Here is a 27,084-nt window from a genome sequence, read left to right as displayed (position 1 = left end):
TGCAGAAGCTTCTTAGTTTAATATAGTCCCATTTGTTTATCTCTGTTTCCATTTGGTTGATCAGTTGCATGTCATCTTTGAAGATACCTTTAGCTTCAATATTGTGGAGGATTTTGCCGACTTTGGACAGAGTATTCTTCGCGGCGTGTTCATTTCCTTGATTTTTTTTAACTATATTATTCCATACTCTTCTGGCTTGTGACATCAAATTTGATAGATCTGCTGTTCATCTTATGGATCTGCTATGAATGTAAGTTCCTGTTTTGACCTTGAAGCTTTCAGTATTTTGTCTCTATTTTTGGACTTTGACATTTTGAGTATAATGCATCTTGAAATTTTCCTAGTTGGGTTTATTTTTGCTGAGACCTTTGGGCCTCTTGGATCATGTTACCTATAGTCCTCAACTCTGGGAAATTCCTATAAAAAATTTCTTTAACTATTGGTTTTTTTATACCATGTGTCCTCTTGTTCTTTAGGGACTCTGATGAACATTATATTGCTCCTGTTAAAGTCATCCCATAGCACTGGTGAGCTATCTATTCATCTCAGAAGCTGGAAAATAGTCTGAAAAGAATTGAATAGTCCACCAGAAACCTATTAGATCATTTTAAAAGGAGAAATATAATTTTCTGAATATTTTCCAGCTTCTGTTGTTTCTTAGTTGCTTCTTCCTTCTCATCTTTCAGCTTCTTGATTCTTTGCTCAGCTGTTATTATTCTGCCATTGAAAGCTTCTATTGAATTGTTTTTTAATATACCTAACATGCTTTTGATTTCTATCTTTTTATTATAATAATTTCATTTCTATTCTTATACTTTATTGTGCATTTCTGACTACCTTTGCCATTGTTTCTCTGAGTTCATTAAACATCTTTATTATGGTGACAATAAAGTCATTGTCAGAATATTTACTGAATCAGAAGATATTTGTATCTCTGGTGATACAGTTTTTGCTCATTGAATTTGGTGGGCTCCTACATGTTTTTTTAATATCTTTGGTTCTTTCGGGGGTGAGTCTTTGTAATTTGACCCTCTGGAAGATGCTGATGGATTAGACTGCAAATTGTTCTCTTTTTTCCGATACCTATCTTCACTGAATGACAAGAAGTATAACTGTGAGAAACCTGTAACTTGTTGAGTAGCTCTGCTTCAGGAGCTGTGGTAAGGGCCCTTAATTTGGTACAGGTTGGGTGTGGAGGCTTCCGTGACCTCGCCTGAAGTGAGGAGCACTATCTCCATTCCAGGATAACCTAGTGATATCAGCTGGAGGCAACCTCACCAAGAGTGGCAGAGTATCAGGTAGAAGGCCCTGTCAACGTTTTAAAATTCTATTTCCATTCCCCTTTGTTCTTACTGTCACTATTAACTGGCAGAGTGGAGATGTGTGAAACACTCCTGGTATGTGCTTGAAAGTTTGATTTGAGGGTTTGCTGAAGGCCACACACTTTGATTGCCATGCACATGCACACTTGGCTGTAGTGCTCTGGAGATCACACATTTTGCTGCAGTGTGTAAAGGTATCAGAGAACAGAGAGAGGGGGATGCTTGGCATATGCAGGAGTACTAGGGATCAAATCCAAGGCTCACTTGCAAGGCATATACCTGTGCCACTGAGTTATCTCATGGGTCCTTGTTATTGCTTAAACTACCCTTTGCAAAAAGTGCAATTTTATTTTCCTCTGCCAATATTATTTTCTCTTTTGAGATTTTATGACATTAGATGATAAAAACTAAATTTCTTATACACCTCTCTGTACCCACAACTCTAAGATATTATTTAGAATTTTCAACAAAAGTTTCTAATGTGTTCATTTTGGTTATCTCCCAATTTATTTAGAAAGAAAGCTCAGTTTCTTCTCAAGTGACAAGGCAGTATGTGTCAACCTGTAAGTGTTTTTGAGTGTGTGTATGTGAGAGTGTGTATATTGGAAGACAAATGACCTGTTTTTAGGTTGTCAATCAGTCTGACAGTCAATGATCTATCTTCATTCCCATCATTTACCCAATTATTTGGTCATTTAGTTTGAAACCTCAACATTCTAGTCCTAGACAAAATACATCATTTAGTGTAGCTGTCTCTCAGTATTTTCTTTATTTACCCATTTTCCTCCTATATATGTTTAAGTGTGTATGTTGAGCTGTATCACCAGCATTTATACTATCTTGTTTTGTGGACCAGGAAAACAATTTTATCTCTTTAAATTCCACAAGGAGCTGTCCACCTGGAGCAGCAAAACTCCTAAACAATCCTTAAATTTCCTTTCCCCTCTCTTGTCCCAGCCATACAGTTGAAAATCTAGTTTAAAGGTAGAATAACTCAGCTTGTCATATACTTTCTTATTTAAGAGTTTATGAAAATATTTGTTATACCCTAAAATTCCTTAAAACTCATAATTTGGAAGCTTTTTAACTTAAAACCTTCTTTTGACTCAGAAATTAATCTCAGGATCAAACAGCTCACTGCAAGAATGGCTCCAGACCGAGTGCCAGGCTGACCTCACCAGGCACCCTCAGATGGGGCAGACATCCTCTCTCTCCACCCGCATCAAATGGACCCCGCAGCTGAGAACCTCCAGAACCCATTTGCTGCCCCCCTCATGGACAATATTCACAAGACCATCCTGGGTCCCCCACACAAGAAAATAAATCCACTAAAAAAAACAGATATACAGGACCAGTGACTGAAAATGCCAGGCCTCAAGGAGCTGGACTGGGCCATCAATTCCCATCTCCCCATCCTTCTGGGTCCTGGCTGTCATGTCCATGAACTGCCTCCAGATACCAGTTGAGCACAAAATGGCCATAATTCAGAGATTCACAAATGACTCTCAGAACAGAGCAGCTTGCTTCAGGGACGGCTCTGTACCCAAATTATTTACATTTTTAGAGTCTCAGTTATATAGAGCCATGAAAGCGGCCACACGATATCTTATACTATTTCTTTTTAATTTTATTGAATCACTGTGAGAACAGTTACAGGGCTTTCAGGATCAAGTCTTAGTCATACAATGATCAAACACCCATCCCTTCACCAGTGCACATGTTCCACCACCAAGAACCCCAGCATACCCCCCTCCCACTCCTCCCCTGCCTGTGTGGAAGATGATTTTCACTTTACTCTCTCTTTACTTTGATTACATTCAATTTTCAACAGAAAACCCACTATTATTATTTGGAGATTTCCCCCCAACAATCAGACCTGTTGAAATGGCATGATAAGATCATATGTTTTCTATTGCTGATAACAAAGAGCATATGATGTTTCATGGTCAAGAAAGTGGCCACCCAGTTTTGGGATTCTGGTATTTTAGTAATTAAGTCCAGAGGTATTTCTGCTAGCAGCCGTTGCATTACGAGATTAGTTTGTGTGCCTCCAGGATCATGGCTGTTAAGGAACAGAGGAACTGTTTGTAGGCAGCTGCTCAGGGTCTCACTTGGGCTGGGAGCAGGGCCAGTTCTGCCCCCCACATCATGAGATTCCCCATGTGACCCATCACTGCAAGTTCCTACCTCTCTGTCCAATTGACTCTGAAAGGTGGTGGTCACGATGCCCTGCAAGGGAAAAAGAGTGAGGGACAAAACACCCTTCCCCTCCGGGGACTGCACAGGGCCATAGCTTAGTTTACAGTCGAGGAATATATCTGCCAGCAGCCGCTTCATTCAGAGATTGGTTTCTGTACCTCTGGGATAATGGCTGCTCAGGGGTGGGGGGTTCCTGAGCAGCTTTTTGTATGTCAGGAAAGGTCTGGAGTTTAGAGAAATAGTCCCAGTGCCACATACCGGAGCCATGTTAGTAGAAGCTCAGTGTCACCGGGACTCCATCAGGAGAAGGTGGGGACTCTGCACCTTTTCCGTGTGGCCCCCGAGTGTTATTGGCCCAGTCTGGGGTCCGGAAAATTTTCCAGCTTGTGGTGTCCGCTGGCCCAGATTCTTCACTCTTGGCTGTGGCAAGATGGCGCTGGGGGTGGGTTGAGGGCATGACTACCCAAGGCAGGGGTGGGCTGGAGGCTGGGATAGAGCCTCCCAGTTCCAGTGCCCCCACAATTGGAGAAATAGTCCCAGTCCCACATACCGGAGCCGTGTTAGTAGAAGCTCAGTGTTGCTGGAGCTCCATCTGGAGAAGGCATCTCATAGTATTTTTTTGGTTTTTTTGCTTTTTTTTTTTTTAATCACTGTGAGATAGACCCTTATAAACATTGTATACTATTCATAACAAGCAATACAAAATAAGTTAGCATCTGCCTGCAGTGCAGGCTTGAGTGGTGATGGGAAACTTTGAAATAATGGTATTGGGAAGGTGTAATGCTGGGGGGATTGGTGTTGAAATATTGAATGTAATCAATTATTGTGAAAAACTTTATGAAAATAAAATTTTAAAAAAATTAAAAGGAGTAATTCCTTAGTGCAGAACCAGGAATAACCTGGAGAAAGTGAAAAATGGACTCAAAGAGACATTTGTGCCCAGGTCCAACTCCCAAGCCCTGGAGACAATGTGCTCCATCCCTTCTCCCCACTTCCCTCTACTTATATCCTCTCTCTCCCCCCTGCACATACTACAGAGAATGAGATGCTACAGGGTCTGCCAGGAGTTATCTCTGAGCACAGAGCCAGGAGTAAGCACTGAGCTCAGGTGTGTACTTCCTCCCAACTTTTTTTTAAAGTGAATTTTCACTAGACAATGACAAAAGAATCGAGGTTTCCTGAGGTGAAGAGGACAGTAAGTTGCATAAAGGGCAAAGGGGGTTTAAGGAAGAGTCAGGGGGTTTATTTTCTGAATAAATAAAAATGTAAAAAATAATGAAAAAAAATCTTCTTTCTGCAGATCATTGCTTTTATCAACAGTTTGAAAATAATTTTGATCCAAATAAGGCTTAGTTGTACTCTGGTTTAGGAGAAGTGAAAAAGATCATGTAAAGGGAAAGGTAATCTTTAGATGTTACTTCAAAAATATTGTCCACCTTTTTCTGCTTCTTTCAGTTAATTGAATGTAATGAACTTCCCAATGTCTCTCATCTATACTGACTGGGCACTTGAGTGAGTTCACATTCTCCCAGATACATTTAAGGAAAGAATATGACATGTGATGGCCGTATTTAAGGCCTAAAGAGGACTTAAATTTAGATTTTGCTCAAATGTTTGGACAAGAAAGAAAAGGACTCTTCATTTCTCTGCTTGTCTTTGATATGAGAAAAAAATCTCTCACCTATAATGAACATTGACACTGAGCCCAGGATGTCCAATACCTTAACATATCCCAGTAGTTAAAGCTTATTGAAAGGGAACTTAGATACAAGCTATTTTTAAAAAGATATGTGGATTTTAGGATTTCTTCCCAGTGGGGAGGAGAAATATGGAGGCTTATACCAGATTTTATTTCTCAGAATTTTGTAGTGTTTAACCATAAATAACCAAGAGTTTTCCCTGAATTTCAAATCTTACACCTGTCACTTATTAATGTTGCTATATTTCATTGTTAAGGCATGCATTATGAGCTTTAGTGGACAGCCAAAAGACTAATAGTCTAACACCAGTAATTAGAAAACTTGACCAAGTATATCAGCAAAAACAGAAATCAGTTAATTCAGATGTTGAATAAGGATGTGACTTTCAAAGGATATGTTTTAAAGTAATAAAAAACAGATACCTCATACACTCAAAAAGTTGTGGATGGAGTTCTGCAAAAAATAACTGATTATTCTTTCCATGAAAAGCAACATTAATTTTACATCATAAATAAATGAACAATATTTTATTTATCCAGAGAGATCTCCTCTAACACATATACAGGATATCATTCTCAGATCATATTGTTCAGTTAAGGATAAATCAGCTGTTTGTTTTGTGCTCTGTGGAACAGGTGAAATGGTTCATGCAAATAAAATGACAAATGCATGTCAGTCAGAAGTACTGTAAAAGGCCTTGATTTGATATTCTTTAAAAAATTTACAAAAAATAAGCCCAAACAATATGCAACATCGTTGACCAGGTGGCGCGGTCTGTATATCTATACTGATACAAGTTATATTTTATAAAATTCCTACTTTATACTTAGGTTGTAAATGGTGTTAATCAACTTAGATTGCAAATGATGTTAATGTACTCTAGACATTAGTCATCTATTTTGCGTAGTTTTTGCTTGACACTGAATGGAACAACTCTGCTTTGCTGTCTGTGGGCCAAATGTTAAACTCATACTCAGAAACAGTGGTTTAAGTTTGTCAGTGAATAATAAAATGGCATTAGAGTAATATCAAAGATCATATTTTTGATCATATTTTGATCATATTAAATGGTAGGTAGAAAATATGCTTACAAATTTTGGGCTTTTATCCCAGAAAAGTAGGAGCTATAACTGCTCTGTGGAGTCTGGCCAACCTGTGAGATTGGTCGACACACAGGTTAAGGTGAAAGTGACACTAGGTGACTCTAGATGCTAGTCCTTAAAAGAAGTACAGGTTTGCCTGCTACTACAATGTAGTCAATCTAGAGTTCTAAGATTACCAAGATTGCATGTTGTGACTGAAATGAGTCCTGAAGTTGGGAATTCCTAGCTAGATGTTTTCCAGTTTTCTAACCCTCAGTAATAAAATAATAGCTTTTATTTTGTCATTTTTTTGCACAATTTGCTAGTCAGTAAAAGGCAATAGAAGCACAAATGCTTCATGAAAATATGGAGAATTATAAACAGAGAAATTATCAGCTACTTTAACTCAGTTAAATTTCTCTGCAACATTTTTTTCAGGCTATCCCTTCCCTGGATGTATAAGCTATGCCATTCAATTGGAGTATAGAAGCATATTGTTTATCAAGTCTTTCATGAGGAATCTTTCCTTTTGCAATCATAGAGGATCCTCTGATCGTTCTTCAAGCCATTAGAAAGAAACTTACTTTCTTATAAAAAGTAGAAATCTCTATCTTTCCCTTAGTTTGAATGTCCCTTTCTACCAGAAATCTAACTGGTAGCTTTATTTTGTACTTTATTAAATTAGTTACTTAAAAAAGAATTGCTCCAAACCCAGTAGGATGTTAAAAGAATTATATACCAAGACCAAAGTGATTTATCTCATGAGTTCAACGTTGGTTCAACATGTAAAAATTAATTAGTGCAATTTTGAACTTTTATTCTGGAAAGGTAGGAGCTGTACTACTCTATAGTTATAACTATTCTTCCTTAGTAGAATAAGGAAAAAATCAAATTATATTCCTTTTAGATACTAAAAGATGCACCTGACAAATCCAACATCTTTCAGTGATTAGAAAAGCAGTCCAGGGTATAAATAAATAACATCAAGGATCTGGAGTGCATGGGTGGCCCATCGAAGACCCTAAATACTATGTTCACCAATGTGAGCCCCATGAGCACTGTTGGATTAAGCTCTGAAAACTGGTAACCCCAAGCACTGTGTGGCTGGAGCAGCAGCACATTATTGGGTATTGGGTCCTAGTATTGAACAGGTCAGCCTGGCAGTCAAGTATCACTAAGAGTAACCCCTGTAGACTCCAGAGCACTGCTTGTGCTCTCTCCTCCTCCTCTTCCACAAAAAAACCTCAAAAACTAGGACTGAAAGAAAATATCCTATACCTGTTAAAGAACACTGGGGAAGAAAAGCACATTTTGCACCTTATTTTATGGTAAAAGACTGAAAGCTTTTCCCGCAAGGTCAGGTATAAGGATTTCACTCTCACAACTTCTTTTCAACATAGTGCTAGACTTTTCATCCAGAGCAGTCAGGCAAGAAAAAGAAACAAAGTTCATCTAGTTGTAAGGAAGAAGTTGAAGTATTCAAATGACACAACCTTACACATCCACTTACTTGGTGCATAAGGATTCACGAAAGCACTGCCCTCCCGTTGTTCATAGATTTGCTTGAGCGGGCACCAGTAACGTCTCCATTGTAAGACTTGTTGTTACTGTTTATGGCATATCGAATACGCCACCGGTAGCTTGCCAGGCTCTGCTGTGAGTATCTTGCAAGCGGGCGAGATACTCTCGGTAGCTTGCTGGGCTCTCCAAGAGGTGCATAAGGATAACATATACAATATAGAGACATATGTACTATTAAAATATTAGTACTATATAATATAATATGATATGTATATTATAATTATTGCAAGGTATAAGACCATACAATATTTTATAGCATATATAAAATAGTATTATCAGATATAACATAATTACATTATACATTATCTAATAGAATATTATATATAACAGTAATATATAATATAACACATGTCATAAAGGATGGCATATTATTTTATTAATTATATGGCATGTTATTATATAATGTATAATGTGATATGTACTATATGTAATAATATATAGCATACTATAATTGTATAATACAGTATAATTAGTAGTATAGTAGAAGTATAGTACAATTGTATACTCTAACAATATGTCAGATTATTATGTGTAACTATACTATATTAATAACTGTGCTAAAGATTTTTGGTACATAAAATTCAAAATCTAGGCTTGGAGAGGGGCTGGAGCAATAGCACAGCAATAGGGCATTTGCCTTGCATGCGGCTGACCCAGGTTCGATTCCTCCATCTATCTCGAAGACCCTGACAAGCTACCAAGAGTATCCCGCTTGCACAGCAGAGCCTGGCAAGCTCCCCATGGAGCATTAGATATGCCAAAAACAGTAACTACAAGTCTCACAATGGAGATGTTACTGGTGCCCGATTGAGCAAAATCAATGAACAATGGGATGGCAGTGACAGTGCTACAGGCTTGGAGAGATAGTAAAAGGGTTAAGGTGCTTGTCTTGTATATCTCTTACTCTGATTTGATATATGGCACCACATATGGTTTCCTGATTGCTTCAAAGAGTGATTTTGAGCACAGCCAGGATTAAGTTATGAGTACTGCTGGGTAATACCTCACAATAATAATAGTCATGATAATAATAATAATAATAATGATAATAATAAATTAAAAATCTATAAAAATTACATTTTTAATATTTATTTAAAATAAATATTTTTAGAATAAATATTATTGATTTATTTTAGGGCTAATAATAAATTTCAGGATGTATAATTAATGCATAACAATTAGTTGAATAAATGATCAATGAATTATTTTTAAATGAAATGTTTGTTCCTTTGCCTACTTTTAGCAGGCACTTCCTATCCAGAGTGATCATTTCCAACTATCTTTGTCATAATGGTCCCTTCTCTATCCCAACTGCCTTCTCCTCCAGCACTTGAGGCAGTGCCATGAACCAATCTTTGGAGTAGCTGACAGGGCATCTTCATATCCAAATGTTGTCTCACTCTGGACAAGCATGGGGGCATTCACTGCATCTCACTGGGCCAGATGCATTAGACAGCAGTAGGATATTTGCCTTGCAAATGGCTGATCCTGGTTTGATGCCCTAACCCTTATGGTGCTCAAAGCCCACCAGAAACAATCCATGAGTGCAGAACCGAGAAAAAGGAATGAGCACTTCTGGGTATGACCGTAAAATCAAATAAATAAATGAATAAATAAATGAATAAATAAATAAATAAAGACATGATACCCCAAGTGAACAGCATGGCCAAATGTACGAGAATCACGGCAGACTGTGACCTTTGGTGAGCTCTACAACAAAATATGAAAGCACCACAATCAAATATCCATGCAAGTCCTGACCATGCAACAAAGGAAAAGAAAGGAAAAAAAAAAAGAAAGGAAAAGAAAGAAAAAAAATCTTCTGACCCAGAAGATTCTATGGAGAGGTTGCAGAAAAATAGAAATTTCAACTTAGTGTGTATGAAAGCCTTATTAGCAGGCTGGAAAAAGAGAGATTACTGTATGTTTTCCAACTTCTGGGTTGTTTTGACTCTAAATAAGTGTTGTGGTAAAGTGAGAATCATGATATTAACAGTCATGGGTGTTTATATACTGTTTTCCTAAAGTAATATTGCAATCTAAGAGATGACTTAATGATAATCATTAGATTTCCAGGAGTATAAATTTCTGAAGGGCAAAACCAAATTGACCTGTTTTCCTCAAGGAAATCACCTTTCCAGGAATCTAAGGAATTTGTTTAACAAGTACCATGATTGCTTGACAGATGTATAAAAATATAAATATTCTATATCACTGTATCACTGCCATCCAGTTGTTCATTGATTTGCTCAAGTGAGCACCAGTAACGTTTCCATTCATCCCTCTTGCATGCTGGTGTAGCCTGAAGGCATATTGGGTGCTCTTTCGGGGGTCAGAGGAATGAGGACCATCATTGTTACTGTTTGTGGCATATTGAGTATGCCACGGGTAACTTGCCAGTCTCTGCCGTGTGGGTGGGATAGTCTCAGTAGCTTGCTGGGCTCTCCAAGAGGAATGGAGGCTTTTGGGGCAGCCTCTAATTGCCTTTATAGGTGTTCCCAGTCAGGCATATATATATTCTTCCCTCTATGATTTGTTTTCTACTGTCTGAACCCCATCAAATATGGTGTGGTAATTATGGAAAATGAGTAGGGAGTGTCTTATGATCTGTTGCGTGTCACGGTCGTGTGGTCCAGGAATATGTTCACTTATGCGTGAGGCTCAGACTGAGAGAGTGGAAAGCGGCCTGGAGTGTGGCAGTGGTTGGGTTGTGAAGGTTGGCTGCCAAGGCTGGGTCCCTTGGAGTGGGGAGGGCTCTCATCCACCCCCCTCTGGGGATCCCCGAGTAAAAACAGCCTGGTGTGGAGTCTAGTGGCATGGTTATGGGGGCCTCACTTTATGCTCCCTTCCGGGAGAAGCAGCCGTGAGTTCTGGACAGTGGCCAATGAGGACATTACCTTGAGCTGCAGGAGGTGGCTTATGGTTGTGACCACTGGGTCGCTAGAGACTGGGGGAAGCAAGCAGAGGATCTTTTCTCCCAGGTCCCGTTTAGCCCAGAGTCTAAGGTCACAAAGTTCCGCATTGCCTGAGTCCCGTGGGTCTTCAAATCTGTCACTGTCACTGTCAGTGTCACTGTCATTCTGTTGCTTGTCAATTTGCTCGAGTGGGCACCAGTAACGTCTCCATTGTGAGACTTGTTGTTACTGTTTTTGGCAAATTGAATACACCATGGGTAGCTTGCCAGGTTCTGCCATGCGGGTGAGATACTCTCGGTAGCTTGCCGGGCTCTCCGAGAGAGGTGGAGGAATCGAACCTGGGTCGGCTGCATGCAAGGCTAATGCCCTACCCGCTGTGCTATCACTCTAGCCCATATAGAAATTAGGTTGAATTTATTTATTTATTTATTTATTTATTTATTTATTTATTTATTTATTTATTTATTTATTATTTGCTTTTCGGGTCACACCCGGCGATGCACAGGGGTTACTCCTGCCTCTGCACTCAGGAATCACCCCTGGCGATGCTCAGGGGACCATATGGGATGCTGGGAATCGAATCTGGGTTGGCCATATGCAGGGCAAACACCCTACCCACTGTGCTATTGCTCCAGCCCCCTGAATTTTTTAAATAATAACATGAAATAATTTTCTTTTGGAGATATAATGGGAAATTCAGGGGTTATGAAAAGAATACAAAAGCTAGGAAAACTGAAGACCTCATTCTGTAGTATACCTTCAACTAACAAATTTTAGTAAAACGTCAATATACATCCCTGGAATGGTGAAAGAGGTGTATAGTGCCAAAGTTACAAAGAGTATGAGAAGACAGTTTTACATGAGGATATGTTTATGAAATTTAATAATATCTAGGGATCTCTGGGCTTGTATTAGTAAAATCTTGTAACATTGGGTTCTCTATCTCCTTTATCTATACTAGGATTTCATTTCCAGCTAAAACCAGAGGGAAAGGTCACTAAGCAGAGACTCCATTCATCTGAAGAGTTTATTTTGGCAAATTACCCATGTAAAATGGAAAATAGTCCTGGTTGAGGGACTAAGAGACTTTAGCTATTGTTTCTGCTACTGACCTTTGCTCTCCAGAATATATCCCTGAAGAAAACAGGTCCTGGATCCAGTCAATTGCTTTTTCTAATGTAGCCAGTTGTGATTACTCCTGTTTGCATGCTTCAAATCACTGATGAAAAAAAACAAACGAAAATTTCTCACAGTGTCATTCTCAAAAGAGAGCATTCCTGAAGGTTGAGAAAGGTAGCAAATCATGGATTTATTAAACTGGTCAGGGTTCGTCCTCTGGTCTTAGGGAAGCTCTTATAATCTATTTATTACTCTTCAAAAGCTCACCCTTAAACTTTATTATTTTGCTTTTTTGGTCACATCCGGCAATGCATAGGTGTTACTCCTGGCTGTACAGTCAGGAATTACTCCTGGCGATGCTCAGGGGACCATATTGGATGCTGGGAACCAAAACTGGGTCAGCTGCATACAAGGCAAATGCCTTACCTGCTTTGCTATCACTCCAGCCCCACCCCTAAACTTTTAAACCTAACAATTTGATTTGTCACTAATAAAACGTAAACCCAGAGAAATGCTTAATACCTTGGAAAAGGCACTTCTTATTCCACTAGTCTAAAAACATCTGATGACAGAGCAATTATAATACTAGAGGTAGATCTAAACAATGCAAACTGCATCTCATAAAGAACTAGTCACATCAACACAAGTGAACTAGGTTCTAGCAGGAATCCGAGTGATGGGGACTTAGTGATAGTACAGCAGGTAGGACTGTTGCCTTCTGTGTGACCAACCTGGTCTGATCCCTGGAATCCATATGGTTCCTGGAGCCCACCAAGAATGATTCCTGAGTGCTTGGAAAAATCTCTGAGCATTACTGGATGTGACTCCCCCCAAAATCATATAAGCAGAGCACTACTGTTAAAGTAGGAAAAATAAGCACATGCAAGTAGAGTCAGGTACTCAAAAAATAAGAACTTGAAATAAGTCTTTCTCAAGCTGGGCAGATAACAAACACTGGATAATAGTTCGGGCAATTGGGAAATTGTCAATATTAACTGCATGAATGAGAACTACTTAAAATTTATAAATATTGCTTCCTATTGTGATTATAAATGTTTTTAATACTTGCTGCATCTGTAGAGATACCCCAAAAGGCTGGAACACGTTCTCTATATGCTGGAGGCCCAAGTTCTATCCCCTGTACCTCATAAAACCCCTAGGAGCAACTCTCAAACATCTAGCAAGTTACATGCCTTGAGCACCACAAGGCATGCTCCCCAAACAAAAAATAAGCAAAAAGAAACAACTACATGCTGTAGTATTCTTTTTAATTTTTCATAAATTGCTATTAAAATGTTACATGTAAGGTATATATAATATATACATACATACAGATATGGACTGGAGTGAGAGCACAATGGGTAAGGCATTTGCCTTGCACATGGCCAACCTGGGCTTGGGTTCAATTCCTCCACTCCTGTCAGAGAGCCTGGCAAGCTACCAAGAGTATCCCGCCCACATGGCAGAGCCTGGCAAGGTACCCATGACGTATTCAATATGCCAAAAACAGTAACAAGTCTCACAATGGAGACGTTACTGGTGCCCACTTAAGCAACTCAATGAACAATGGGATGACAGAACTGCAGTGCTATAGTGCTACATACAGATAGATAATATACATGCATGCATACATATATGTATAAAGTTAATTCACACATACAATCTTTATTTTTGCATACATGAAGACTGACATATATATTAAAATAACATTATTAGGCTAAAGGTAAAAGCCTACTTCACTTATATTCAGTCTATATATGAAATAATTATTGGATCATGAGATATTGCTGCAGATATGGTGCTTGTAACGGATGATTCCTGGCTGTACTTCTCTCTCTCTCTCTCTCTCTCTTCAATAGAGAAAAAAACTTACTTTACAGAAATCCTAAGAAAAAGAAAAGTGCACGTTTACTCTTCCTCATTAGCACTGTATCACTGTCATCACATTGTTCATCCGATTTGCTCGAGCAGGCACCAGTAACGTCTCCATTGTGAGAGTTGGTGTTACTGTTTTTGGCATATCAAATACGCTAGGAATAGCTTGTCAGGCTCTGCCGTGTGGGTGGGATACTCTCAGTAGCTTGCCAGGCTCTCTGAAAGGGGTGGAGGAATTGAACCCAGGTCCGCCATGTACAAGGCAAACACCCTACCTACTGTGCTATATCGCTCCAGTCCTCTTCCTCTTCCTCTCTCTCTTCCTCATTAAACCCTAAAATATACCTTTTAAACCTGGTGGAAGTAATCTGGTTTTATTTTTTAATATATTAAATGCTATTAGAATTCAGTAACACCCAGATGTTTAATAGTGAATATAGCTGCATTAATGTTTCAGTGGCAAAATTTACTAATAGTTGTAATGTAGACTATAAATTCTAGAAACCTAAAATATTTTGTATCCCTTTATGGAAAAGTACCTAAGCTTGGCGATCTGTCTTCTAACCTAAAAGCAAAGAAAGACTATGGAGACTGTCATTTATAAGATATCTTGCAATTCCAAAAAAACAAGTCAATTCATTTTTTTCCTAAGGTCTAGGAGACAGTCTAGGGGATGGACCATGAGTCTTACATGGCCAAAGTCCTGTGCCTTCTCCCCAAGCGTTTGGACCTCCAGCACTCTGAGGTTTAAAGTCACATTTCTAGGGCCCAAGTGCCAAACCATTACTATAGGTCCACGTAGGAAGAGAGTGATTTTTACTGAACCAACACTGCTGAGAAGGCCCTATTAAAATTATTTCAAATATGTTCTACATATAGTACACATATGTTTGTATTGTGTATATTCTTTATATATAATAAAGAAACAAATATAACTTGTATATCTTTAATCATTGTTTAACAAAAGTAAAAAATATTTTAAATTAAAGCAAAACTATGAGTAAAATCATCAAATATAAATCAACTGCCTATAACTTTATAATTTTTGTGGTGTTTATTCTTTATTAAGGTACTGTGATATACAATATTCCTTTTTATTTTTTATTTTATTGAATCATCGGGCTGGAGCGATAGCACAGCAGGTAGGGCATTTGCCATGCATGCGGCAAACCCGGGCATGATTCCTCCATCCCTCTCGGAGAGGCCGGCAAGCTACCAAGACTATCCTGCCTGCACAGCAGAGCCTGGTAAGCTACCCATGACATATTCGATAGGCCAAAAACAGTAACAAGTCTCACAATGGAGATGTTACTGGTTCCCGCTTGAGCAAATCAATGAACAATGGGATGACAGTGACAGTCTGATACAGTGATTGAATCACCATGAGATATAGTTACAAGTTTTCATGTTTGAGTTACAATCACACAATGATCAAATACCCATCCCTCTACCAGTGCACATTCCCCACCACCAATATCCCCAGTATACAACCCTTTCCCGTCCTCCCACTGTCTCCATGGCAAACAGTATTTCAAATACTCTCTCTACTTTTGGGCATTATGGTTTGCAATACAGATACTGAGAGGTTATTATATTTAGACTTTTATCCACTTTCAGCACACATCTCCTATCCCAGCCAATTCCTCAAACCCTCATTTTTGTAAAAAACTAATGCAAGCCGAGGGGTGTGTGTACTCGCGGGCTCTCTGAGCGGCTCTGTCTCACCACCCACGTTCGGTGCCCTGGAACGCTGTGTGTGCTGTCGGTCAAGGGCAGGCGACGGAAGGAAGAAGGCCAAACTGGTTGCTTGATCAGTTTATTTCATTCTCTCTCTCTGCTTTTCTCCCAGCTCTGGATCTCTCTCTGGATCTGTGGATCTGGCCCCCCAACCCACTCTTACAGCCTAGTTAAATCCCCCCAGCATGAGGGGGTTGGGGCGTACACATAGGTGTGGTCACAATCAATAGGGTAAGGTTCCGTTCCCTCAGGGGATGCTTCTCCTAGGACTTAATTCTCTTTCAGCAGGAGGATCCACCCAGGGCAGAGTCCCATGAGTGTGTTTCTCCTCTTCTCATCCAGCAAACATATAAGTGGAGAAAGCAGATGCCCGGGAATGAATAATATTCGAAGCCAATTAAGTCCCAAGTTGCAAAAGCATAATATTGTCTTCTCGTGTCTATACAAAAAAGGACATTGCTTTAAAGCAAATTATTCAAAAGGCATAAGGGGAGGAGAAAGACAATATTAACTTATAATATAAATTCAGTATCCTAGGAAGGTCTGACCTTACAAATTAGCAGTCAGATTAGGGGGAGAAGCTGATTAACTCTTTTTGGGGAAGAGAGCATAGAGAAGTGATTACAGCTAAACAAAGGGATGGGAGAGATTCGGGAACACCTTGATGGGTGAGACTGGGGTAAGCCTAAACTCCAGGACAAACCGGGACAAGCTCCTTCTGGCAAGGGGGAAGAGGACAAAGCAATGTCATCCTACAATTTTCTTAGTGATCCCTTCTCTATTCCAGCTGCTTTCTCCCCTCTGCTCATGAGGCAGGCTTCCAACTATGGAGCAAACCTCCTGGCCCTTGTATCTACAGTCCTTGAGTGTCGGCCTCATATTATGGTATTTTATACTCCACAAATGAGTTCAGTCCTTCTATATCCGTCCCTCTCTTTCTGACTCATTTCACTTAGCGTGATGCTCTCCATTTCTATTCACTTATAAGTAAATTTCATGACTTCATCTTTTCTAACATCTGCATAATATTCCATTGTGTTGATATAACAATGTTTCTTCAACCAGTCATCTGTTCTCGGGCACTTGAGTTGTTTCCAAATTTTGGCTATCGTGAACAGTACTACAATGAACCTATAGGTACAGATGTCATTTCTACTTTGCTTTTTTGAACCCTTGGAATATATTGCCAGATGTGGTATTGTGGGTCATATGGAAGCTCAGTTTCTAGTTTTTGAAGGATTGTCCATATTGTTTTCCAGAAAGGCTGGACCAGTCGGCATTCCCACCAACAGTGAAAGAGCGTCTCTTTTTCCCCACATCCACGCCAGCACCGGTTGTTCTTTTTCTTTTGGATGTGTACCAGTCTCTGTGGTGTGAGACGGTATCTCATTGTTGTTTTGACTTGCATCTCCTTGATGACTAGCTGTGTGGAGCATTTTTTTCATGTGCCTTTTGGCTATTGATTTACAATATTCTTAATGATGACTTTCTATGTACACAATTCCAACACCAAATCCACCAGCAGTGTGCCGCTTTCCTCACCCACACTCCCCTCACAGCACCTCTTCCTCTCATGCTGCCCTCCCCAAACTCAGCTCTGTGGATCAGTTCTCTCTGTGTGTTGACTTTGACCCCTTAATATCTCTAGTTGTATATCTCTAAGTAAGCCCCACATATTAGAGATATCAGTCAGTATCATCCCACTCCTTATGAGTGACTTCACTCAGCATGATATCTGCTAGTTGCACCCTAGTTATGGTAAAATATATAATTTTAGTATTTCTTAGAACGACATATGATTTTGTGTGCACATATACCACAACTACAAACAACTCAAATGCCCAACTATGAATGATCATTTTCCATAGCTAGGCATTTGAGTTATTTCCATATCTTGACTATTTTACTAAATGCTGCAATGAACATGGGTGTAAGATAACATAGCCTCAGGTAGTTTAGGTTTATTGGGTTACTCCCGTTACAGTGCTCCCATCCCTTTGTTTAGCTGTAATCACTTCTCTGTGCTCTCTTCCCCAAAACCGTTAATACGCTTTCCCCTAATCTGACTCTGCTAATTTGTAAGGTCAGTCCTTCCTAGGACACTGAATATTATAATATTGCCTTTCTACTCTCCTTATGCCTTTTGAATAATTTACTTTAAAGCAATGTCCTTTTTGTATGGACATGAGAAGACAATATTATGTTTTTGTAACTTGGGACTTAATCGGCTTCAAATATTATTCCCTCCCGGGCATCTGCTTTCTCCACTTAAGCCTCAGTTGCCCTCAGTTCCGAGCGCCCCAAAAGCAGGGTCCCGACGAGGGATGGGACGGATCCAGGGCAAGCAGTGAGTTATGTGCTACCCTGGTATTGAGATGGGTCTGGCCAAAATGCCTAATTCTTAACTATAAATTAAGAGCTTGATCACAGACAAATGCTGTTCATGATCCAAAAGTAATGATGAGACTAGGACCCTGCTAGGGATAGGAAAGACTGATCTGGCCTGAGCACTGTAGTCTGAGATCGAGATGGCTCCAGGAGAGCAATTCTATAAGCTTTAATGCATCTCTTATTGTGTCCATACAAAATGATTAATATTATGAATGCTTACATGTTTGCTGGATGAGGAGAGGAGAAACACACTCTTGGGACTCCACCCTTGGGTGGATCCTCCTGCTGAAAGAGAATGAGTCCTAGGAGAAGCATCCCCTGAAGGAAAGGAACCTTACCCCTGTTGATTGTGACCACACTTATGTGTATGCCCCAACCCCCTCATGCTGGGGGGATTTAACTAGGCTGTAAGAGTGGGTTGGGGCGTGCGGGGGGGGGGAGATCCAGAGATCCAGAGCCGGGAGAGAAGCAGAGAGAGAGAATGAAATAAACAGATCGAGCAACCAGTTTGGCCTTCTTCCTTCCATTGCCTGCCTTTGACCAATACCCACACACAGCAGTTCCAGAGCACCGAATGTGGATGGTGAGACAGAGCCGCTTGGAGAGGCTGCTAGTGCTCATGCCCATCGGTGTGCTTTAGTTTTTTACACATGGGTGCTAGTATATCCTTTTAAATAAATGTTTCTGTGTTTGTGGGACAGATGCCAAGAACTGGTATTACTGAGTTACATGGGACTCTTCCTACATTTTTAAGAGATCTCTATATCACTTGGCACAGACACTGAACCAGAAAACATTCCCACCAGCAGTGCATGAAGGTTCCTTTCTCACCGTAACTGACCAATACTATTTCCAGGTTTTTTGATATGTGACCTTATAATTGGAGTAAGATGACATCTCAAAATGGCTTTGGTTTGCATGTCCCTAATAATGAGTGAGGATCATTTTTTCATATGTCTTTTGACCACCTGTATGTCTTCTTTGGAAAACTGTCCATGTATTTCCTCTCCCCATTTTCGGATGGGGTTTTTAAACTTTTTTTCCTGAGTTTTGTGACTGTTTCTGAGTTTTGTGAAAATCTGAATATTCGCTCTTTCTGTGATGTATGCAAATATTTTCTCCCTTTCTGTAGGGTGTCTTTATGATAGTTTGATTTTCTTTTATCATGATGAATATTTTTAACTTGGTATGGTCCCACTCACTTGTTGTTTCTTTTGTCTTTGCCTCTGTGTTCATCTATTGGAGACAGCTCTGCAGTAATTTCGTGGAGAGTTCTCACATTGTATTCTTCAAAGTATTATAAGGATTCTGTTCTACACACGATTAAAAAATAAACTCTAAGTGGACTAAAACTTGAAATTAGACCAGAATCCATACAAAGCCTTTACTCCACTTTGAGTTTGTTTTTTAATGGTATGAAGTATGGCTTCACAACAATTCAAAAGCAATTTTATTGTTTTACATGTCGATATTCAGCTTTTTCAGCACCATTGTCGAGCGTTTCCTTGCTCCACTTCATATACTTAACTCAAGTATTACAGATTAATGGTCCATAAACTTCTGGGGTTAATCAGGATCTTCAGTTCTATCTTCATTTAATGATAAAGTTCTATCTTAGTTTAGTGTCATGCAGTTTTGATTACCATAGCTTTGGAATATAGTTCAACGTTGGTAAATACAAGGCCTCCAATCCTCTTCCCCCACCCCCTTTAGGATTGTTTTGGTTATATGGGGAGTTTTATGGTTCCATGAAAATTTTAGTAAGCTTGTTTTAACTCTTTAAAAAACAACATTGGCATTCTAATGCAATAGAATAGAATCTGTGTAACCTGCATAGAATCTGTATAATACTTCAGATTAGGCAGTCATTCTGACAATGTTAATTGTTCTGTCCTGTAAATAAAGAATGTTTTTCCATTTACTGGTGTCACTTTCTATTTCTCTTAGCAGTGATTTATAGTTTGAACTGCATAAGTTTAAAAAATTGAGTCTTTAGGATTTTCAGAGTATATTAGCATGTTATCTGCATATAGTAATAGTTTGACGTCCTAGTTTTCAAATTCCAGTATACCTTTGATATTTTTCTTGTCTGATTACTGTTTTGAGATTTTACAAAATGATGTTGAATAAGAGTGGGGATAGGATAGAGTACAGTGAATAGAGCATTTGCCTTGTATGTGGCCAATCTGGATTTGCCTCTTAGAACTTCATATGGTCCACTGCACCCACTCACAATGATCCTTGAGTGTAGAACTTGGCATAAGTCCTGAGTGCCATTGTGTGTGATCCCTCCAAAACTAACAAGAGTTGTGACAATGAATATCTTTGTCTTGTACTTGATTTCAAGGGAAAAGCTTTCAGATTTCACCAAGTGTATGATATTTGCTGTAAGTTTTTCTTATAGATGACCTTACCTTGATATATGTTCCCTATTTTTGAAGGTTTTTTATCATGAATATGTTTGGATATTGTTAAAAGATCCTTCACTGCATCTATTTATATGATTATGTGATTTTAATCCTTCATTTGGTTGATGTGGTAAATTACATTAATTGATTGCATATATTGAACCATCCTTGCATACCTAGGATGAACCCTCACTTGATCATGGTATATAATTTTTTGATGTATTGGTGAATTCAGTTTGCTAGGATTCTGTTGAAAATCTTTGTATTGATGTTCATCAGAAATCCTGGTCTGTACATTTCTTTTTTAGTAGTATTTCTGTGCTTTTTAGATATCAGTGTAATATTGGTTTCACAGAAACTATTAGGAGAATTCTGTTTTGTCAACAGTTTTGAAGAGCTTGAGTAGTAAGGCCATTAAGTCTTATTTGAAATTTTGGTCCAACTCACTAGTGAATCCATTTAAACCTGAACTTTTGTTCTTGGGGATATTTTTAATAATGATTAAATTTCTTTACTTGTGATTGATCTATTTAGGTTTCTTGGTTCCTTTTGGTTTACTCTTGGGAGTTTATCAGATTCTAATCTTCTGTTTATTTTAGGTTCTCAAGCATGGTGACATGAAGCCATTCATAGAGACCTTTTATAATTTATTTTTATTACTGGGTGTCTATTGTGATTTATCTCTAACCTTATTTATTTTTTTCCTCTTTCTTCTACATCTAAGGAATTGTAAATCTTATTTTTTTCTCTTTCAAAAAACCAAATCCTGGTATTTTTTGACCCTTTGTACTGTTTTCTTTATCATTGATTTCTGCTTTAAATTTTATTGTCTTCATTTGAATCTTTGGGGATTCATTTGTTATTCTTTTAAGATTCTCTACAAGAGAGGTTAGACATCAGTTTGTGTCCTTTCTTCCTGCTGTGTGCTAAATAGCTATAAACTTTCCTATTGGTACTGCTTTTGGAGTGTCTCACAGAATCTGGTAATTGGTGTCTTTTGAAAACCATTGCTAAAACAAATATTTTTTAAAAAGCTATGATATGGGGAGGTATTTAAAAGCCTGTAGGTATTTATAAATATTTAATCGAGTTTTATACATATATAAATATATGCACATATTTTAAGCATTCATATACAACATGTGCATATATGCATACCTATGTGCATCTGTATGTACACATATGTGCATATACATACATATATACTGTCACTGTCACTGTCATCCCGTTGCTCATCGATTTGTTCGAGCAGGCACCAGTAACGTCTCTCATTGAGAGACTTATTGTTACTGCTTTTGTTATATCCAATATGCACGGGTAGCTTGCCAGGCTCTGCCGCGCGGGCTCGATACTCTTGGTAGCTTGCCAGGCTCTCCGAGAGGGGCAGAGGAATCCAACTCAGGTCGGCCGCGTGAAAGGCGAAAGCCCAACCGCTGTGCTAATATGTATGTATTAGACAATGAGAAAATTATATGAATATAATTTTATATAATTTATCCCAATGAATATATGTAAACAACAAGGAAATACAGAAAAATATACTCTACTCAAAATCATTGGTCATAACTGAAATACAATCATAAAATAACCATGAGATAACTTTCTCAAACAATGGTTATAAACAAAAGATTGAATTGAAATCTTCCAAATGATGGAAATATCTGCAAAATTTTTAACTCACACATTTTATGATCATATGACATTTTATGCTGCCACCTTAGAAATCTGTGTGAAATGTCTTGAAAATTATATATATGCATAACTATATTGTCCAATTATTCTCTTCCTAGACATTTATATAAAGAAAAGGAAGCAAGTTGTCATAAAGCATTAATTTTAAAATTCATAAAAATGTAATAAACCTAATGTCCACTAGGACAGTATCAAGTGTGCAAAAAGAAAAATTAATATAATAAATAGTGCTTTTTATATGATTTCATATATGTGCATATTAATATATAATACATGCTAATATAGGGCTGGAGCAATAGCACAGCGGTTGGGCATTCGCCTTTCACGCAGCCGACCCGAATTCGATTCCTCTGCCCTTCTTGGAGAGCCCGGCAAGCTACCGAGAGTATCGAGCCCGCGTGGCAGAACCTGGCAAGCTACCCGTATGTATTGGATATGCCAAAAACAGTATCAATAAGTCTCTCATTGAGAGACGTTACTGGTGCCCGCTCGAACAAATCAATGAGCAACGGGATGACAGTGACAGTGACATGCTAATATATAATGCTACTATAGCATATAAAGATTTAGTTATAGTAGAAATTGAAAGATGGCCAAAAAAAATTTAAGGGACTGGGGCTGGAGTGGTAGCACAGCAGATAGGGCATTTGCCTTGCACACGGCTGACCTGGGTTAGATTCCCAGCATCCCATATGGTCCCCCGAGCACTGCCAGAAGTAATTCCTGAGTGCATGAACCAGGAATAAACCCTGTGCATTGCCAGGTGTGACCCAAAAAGCAAAAAATAAACAACAAAAAATTTTAAGGGACAAAAAGAAATACATGCTCATTACCTTAACTATGAAAATTATTTGACTATAATGATTAATGGGTGTATACAGATATTGAAGCTATTGGGTTGTGCACTTTATATGTGTATTATTTATTTCACATAATACTGTGAAATAGTTTTTAAAAGTAACATATCCAAAAATAGTCACATCACATGTGACTATAGACTACTTTTTTTTTTTGCTTTTTTGGGGTCACACCCGGTGATGAACAGGGGTTACTCCTGGCTCTGCACTCAGAAATCACTCCTGGCAGTGCTCAAGGGACCATATGGGATGCTGGGATTCGAACCTGGGTCAGCTGCATGCAAGACAATCGCCCTACCCACTGTGCTATCACTCCAGCCCCTATAGACTATTTTTTTAAGACAGTTAAAGAAAATGAATCAACAATTTTGAAATAGTAAAATAAAAATAATAGCTGGTAAAAATTCTTATGTTAACTTATAGTTAAATATTGGAAAAATAAACAAATAATTTTTTTATCTATTTACTTAATAAGAGTTTAAAATCTTTATATTACCCAGAATTTTCCAGAATCTTGTGTAACTCATTTTCTGATGGAAATACTGATGGGAGGACTCCAATGGTAAATCATCTGGAAGACTAAGGTCATTCCATTTAAAATTAAAACAAATGAAATATAAACCTGACTATATTGTAAGAATCTATTCTATGTATCTATTGAATATATAATATGATAATGTTTTTTATGAAATATATTATTTTAAAATAAAAAATTAAAGCATTTCTTGTATTCACTAGCCCAGAAGGAAGTTATACAAATCCTGGTCAGAAAACAGCTCATGGTGTGCTCTAAGCACATCTGTTACCAGGCCCTGGCACTGTGTGGTTCCCAGTGCTTCTGTGAGTGACCAGAGAGCACAGAGCTAGTAGCAGGTTCTGAGCATGCTACATGTGGACCAAAACAAAAGATAATAAAAAATGCATATAAATTATAGTACTGTTGCAAAAATACTTTTGAAAACTACTAGTAAAATATTTAAAATATATAACTAAACACCATATTTTTTAGATAAAGGTATCATTATAAATATGCTGATTAGAAAGGAATGGGGTAACATTGTTGAGTGAAATAACTTGTTGAATATATATATATGGTGGTTCAATTTGTAAATTTAAAAATCTTTCACAGACAAACATGATGCTATGTACAAGAATCTTCAGAAGGGATGCATTGAAACACTAAAAACTATGTTAAAGTAAGATTTTTCTACAATATTATGTATGATAACAATATCTTTTTCATTTTTAAGAAACAAGTTCTAACATTATGATTATAAAATTAGTTAAACTAATATTGAAATGTGAGTTCAATTAATTCCAAAATAAGATAGATAAGTTTAAATTGCATTCTTGATACTCGGATAAATGAAAGTCAAATATCCAGATAATATAAAGAATTTTCTCTGAATTTTATTAAAATAGATATCATTGTCTTGAGGTTTTAGCTCAAGATGATCCCTTTAGGGACACTGAGCTGCGTGGCTACTTTCTGGTGTGATAGAAAGACGGTGCATGGTGTTGCTTCTGCATGGAAGCATCAGCCCTGCTTTTCTTAAGCTACCAGAACCTTGACAGATTGTCGCCTCTCAAACCACAGATGTATCTAAACAATGGGATCAATAGTACTTTTCCATAGTGTGTGCCAAGATTAAATAGAAAGGATGAAATCTAATTTCTGAAAGTATAAAACTATTTTTTCTAAGGATTTTTTTCAAAGATTTATAGACATTAACATCATGAAGGTGAGGTCTTACTTCATTGACTGGGTTTTTGCTGTTGGCTTATCAGCCCAATTGAATCAGTCAATAAGATAGGAGATGTCCCAGCTGCCTTACTGACAGGAGAGGATGAACCTGAATGAGCTTATTTTTCTTCTTTGTGTTGTCTTTTGGAAGAGTGAATGCAACTATTTATTAAGAGTTTGTGTACATGCATAATTCTGGGTAAACATTGATTTTTATTCTTGCTGCATCACTAAATTCCCAAGAAAACTCTCTATATCATATTAGATAATTTGTAAGACAGAAAATGCCAGAAATGTTCATAAGTACAAGATGAAATACATTTTAGGCATACTTGGGCTTGAGTAATAGATAACTGGTATCATGATGTGGAAAAAATATAATAGAATGTAATCTAAAAGAAAAGTTTCATGAAGTTTTTCAACAGAGTCCTCAGGAAAAGATCAGTTAAAGCCATTTTTCAAGTTTTCAGTAGTTATGTACATTCAATATGTCATCTTATCTTTTGGTCTAATAAAATAGGACTCTAATAAATAAATAGATACACCTTTTACTTGCATAATATTTAAGGTATTTATAAAAATAGTAATACAGTAAATTTATGCACATTATTAGAATGCATTATTCACTAGGCACATAAAACCTGTATTTTTTATTTAAAAGGTCCTACTACTGTTGGTACTCAGAGGGCTACAGGTACACCATTTGCCATGCATTGGTGGGGTGCCATGAGGCTGAGGTGTAAGGCTAGAGTATTGCAAATGCTGAACTCGTGCCATGTCATGTAAGATATTTCTTTGACCCGGTCTAGGCTCCTTACTAAGATACAGGAGAAGTAAGATTCTCACCAGGCATAAGAAAGAAAGAGAGGAAGAAAAGGAGAGGAGTATATAGAAACTTATTCTCAGGCTTGTCTAGGTCCTGATCTTGATGAGATTTCTATAAAAAAAAAACACCTGTAAGGTTTTAGTAATGTGACAAAACACTGGCTTCTTTAGTTTGTTGAAAGGGAATTTCTAATTTCTGCGTTTTGAGAACAATGAAAACCAAGCTTCCACTACAAATCTAAAACAAATCAAGAAATTCATCTCAAGGAAAATCCCCTGGGGTTGGCTCTATTCAGGTGGCTTCACCCACCAGGCAGAAAATCTGAGCAGTATTCTGATAAGAATCCACCCCATTGCCCCTCAAATGTGCAGAGGTTAATCTATCCCTGATGCTGCCTTGTGGAAAAGGAGATGATTATCCAATGTGTCATGCTAAAGGCATGACTTCTGCAGACCGTCAGTAACCCCAGGGCCCTAGCCAGGCAAGAGGCACTGGTCAGAATCCCAGATTTTTTTCACTAAACAGAATCCCCCTGGGTTTTCTGAGCATTTCTTAATTCCTGCTAACTGATGATCATCTTGACCTGTAAGTTAACAGAAACTACCCTTCAAATGTCTTTTGGCCTTCATGCAATCTATTAAGGCAGTTTTGCTTCATTTAAGGCAGTCTTTTTCATTAAACACTCTTATTATAAAAACAAACTTTTAAGCAAAATAATGACAAATTTAATTATGCTAAAATATACTATTTATGGCACAAACTGCATAAAACAGAATACATGATTTAATACACCATCTAAGATAGCACTGGTTTTCATTTCTGCATAATCAGAGACTAAATCTATGTCACTCATGGCCCTACGTGTGCTGGAAATGGTTTTATATTCCATCTTACTTTAAATTATACACATCACATCGTAATGGAGCACAGTCTGCTTTGTTGCCCAAACCTGCTAGGTTAGATCATCTATTAAGCTCTATTTATTTTTTATGACAAACAAGAAAAATGACAAAGCAGCTACTGAATGCTCACTAATGAATGCCAAATGCCTCTTGAGATTTTCTTCATATTGCACTCATTTGTTCAGGAGCCCAGTTAACTTCCTCTTTGATGCTATACCTCCCAAAAGTAATCCTAAAAAGAAGCTGGTTTTCATAAGCTACCCAGGACTGAGCTGGTTGCTATCTGCCCTCATGTTCTGATTCTAGGGTCAAAAGTTTGATTCCACTTTGACATGCAGTTTTGTTTAAAAGAGATAATCTAAGAAACCACTGAAGATTTTTTTGTCAGTGCTAAATGAACAAAGTGAAATAGCAACTTGAAGTTGGCATGAATCACCTTTCTATCTAAAAACTTCTAGAAATAAATACAGACGACAATATGAATAAGAAATAACCATGGCATAAGTCTGTGCACTGACAGCTTGTGACCCAGAAACCAAACCAACTAAAAACAAACAACAAACAAAAAAACAGACAAGGACAGTGTGCCAGGATGCGTAGGAATTATGGTTTTGAGAATTAAAAACTGCATTTGGAGTTAATTTGGTTAACAATTCATATTTTTATGATGCCACTGATGTTTTTTTAATCTTTGTGCCTCACCCTGTAGTGCTCTGGTACTTCAGGTTCTATCC

Source organism: Sorex araneus, chromosome 6 (assembly GCF_027595985.1).
Source record: "Sorex araneus isolate mSorAra2 chromosome 6, mSorAra2.pri, whole genome shotgun sequence".
NCBI lineage: Eukaryota > Metazoa > Chordata > Mammalia > Eulipotyphla > Soricidae > Sorex > Sorex araneus.
Note: the sequence above shows the minus strand (reverse complement) of the source record.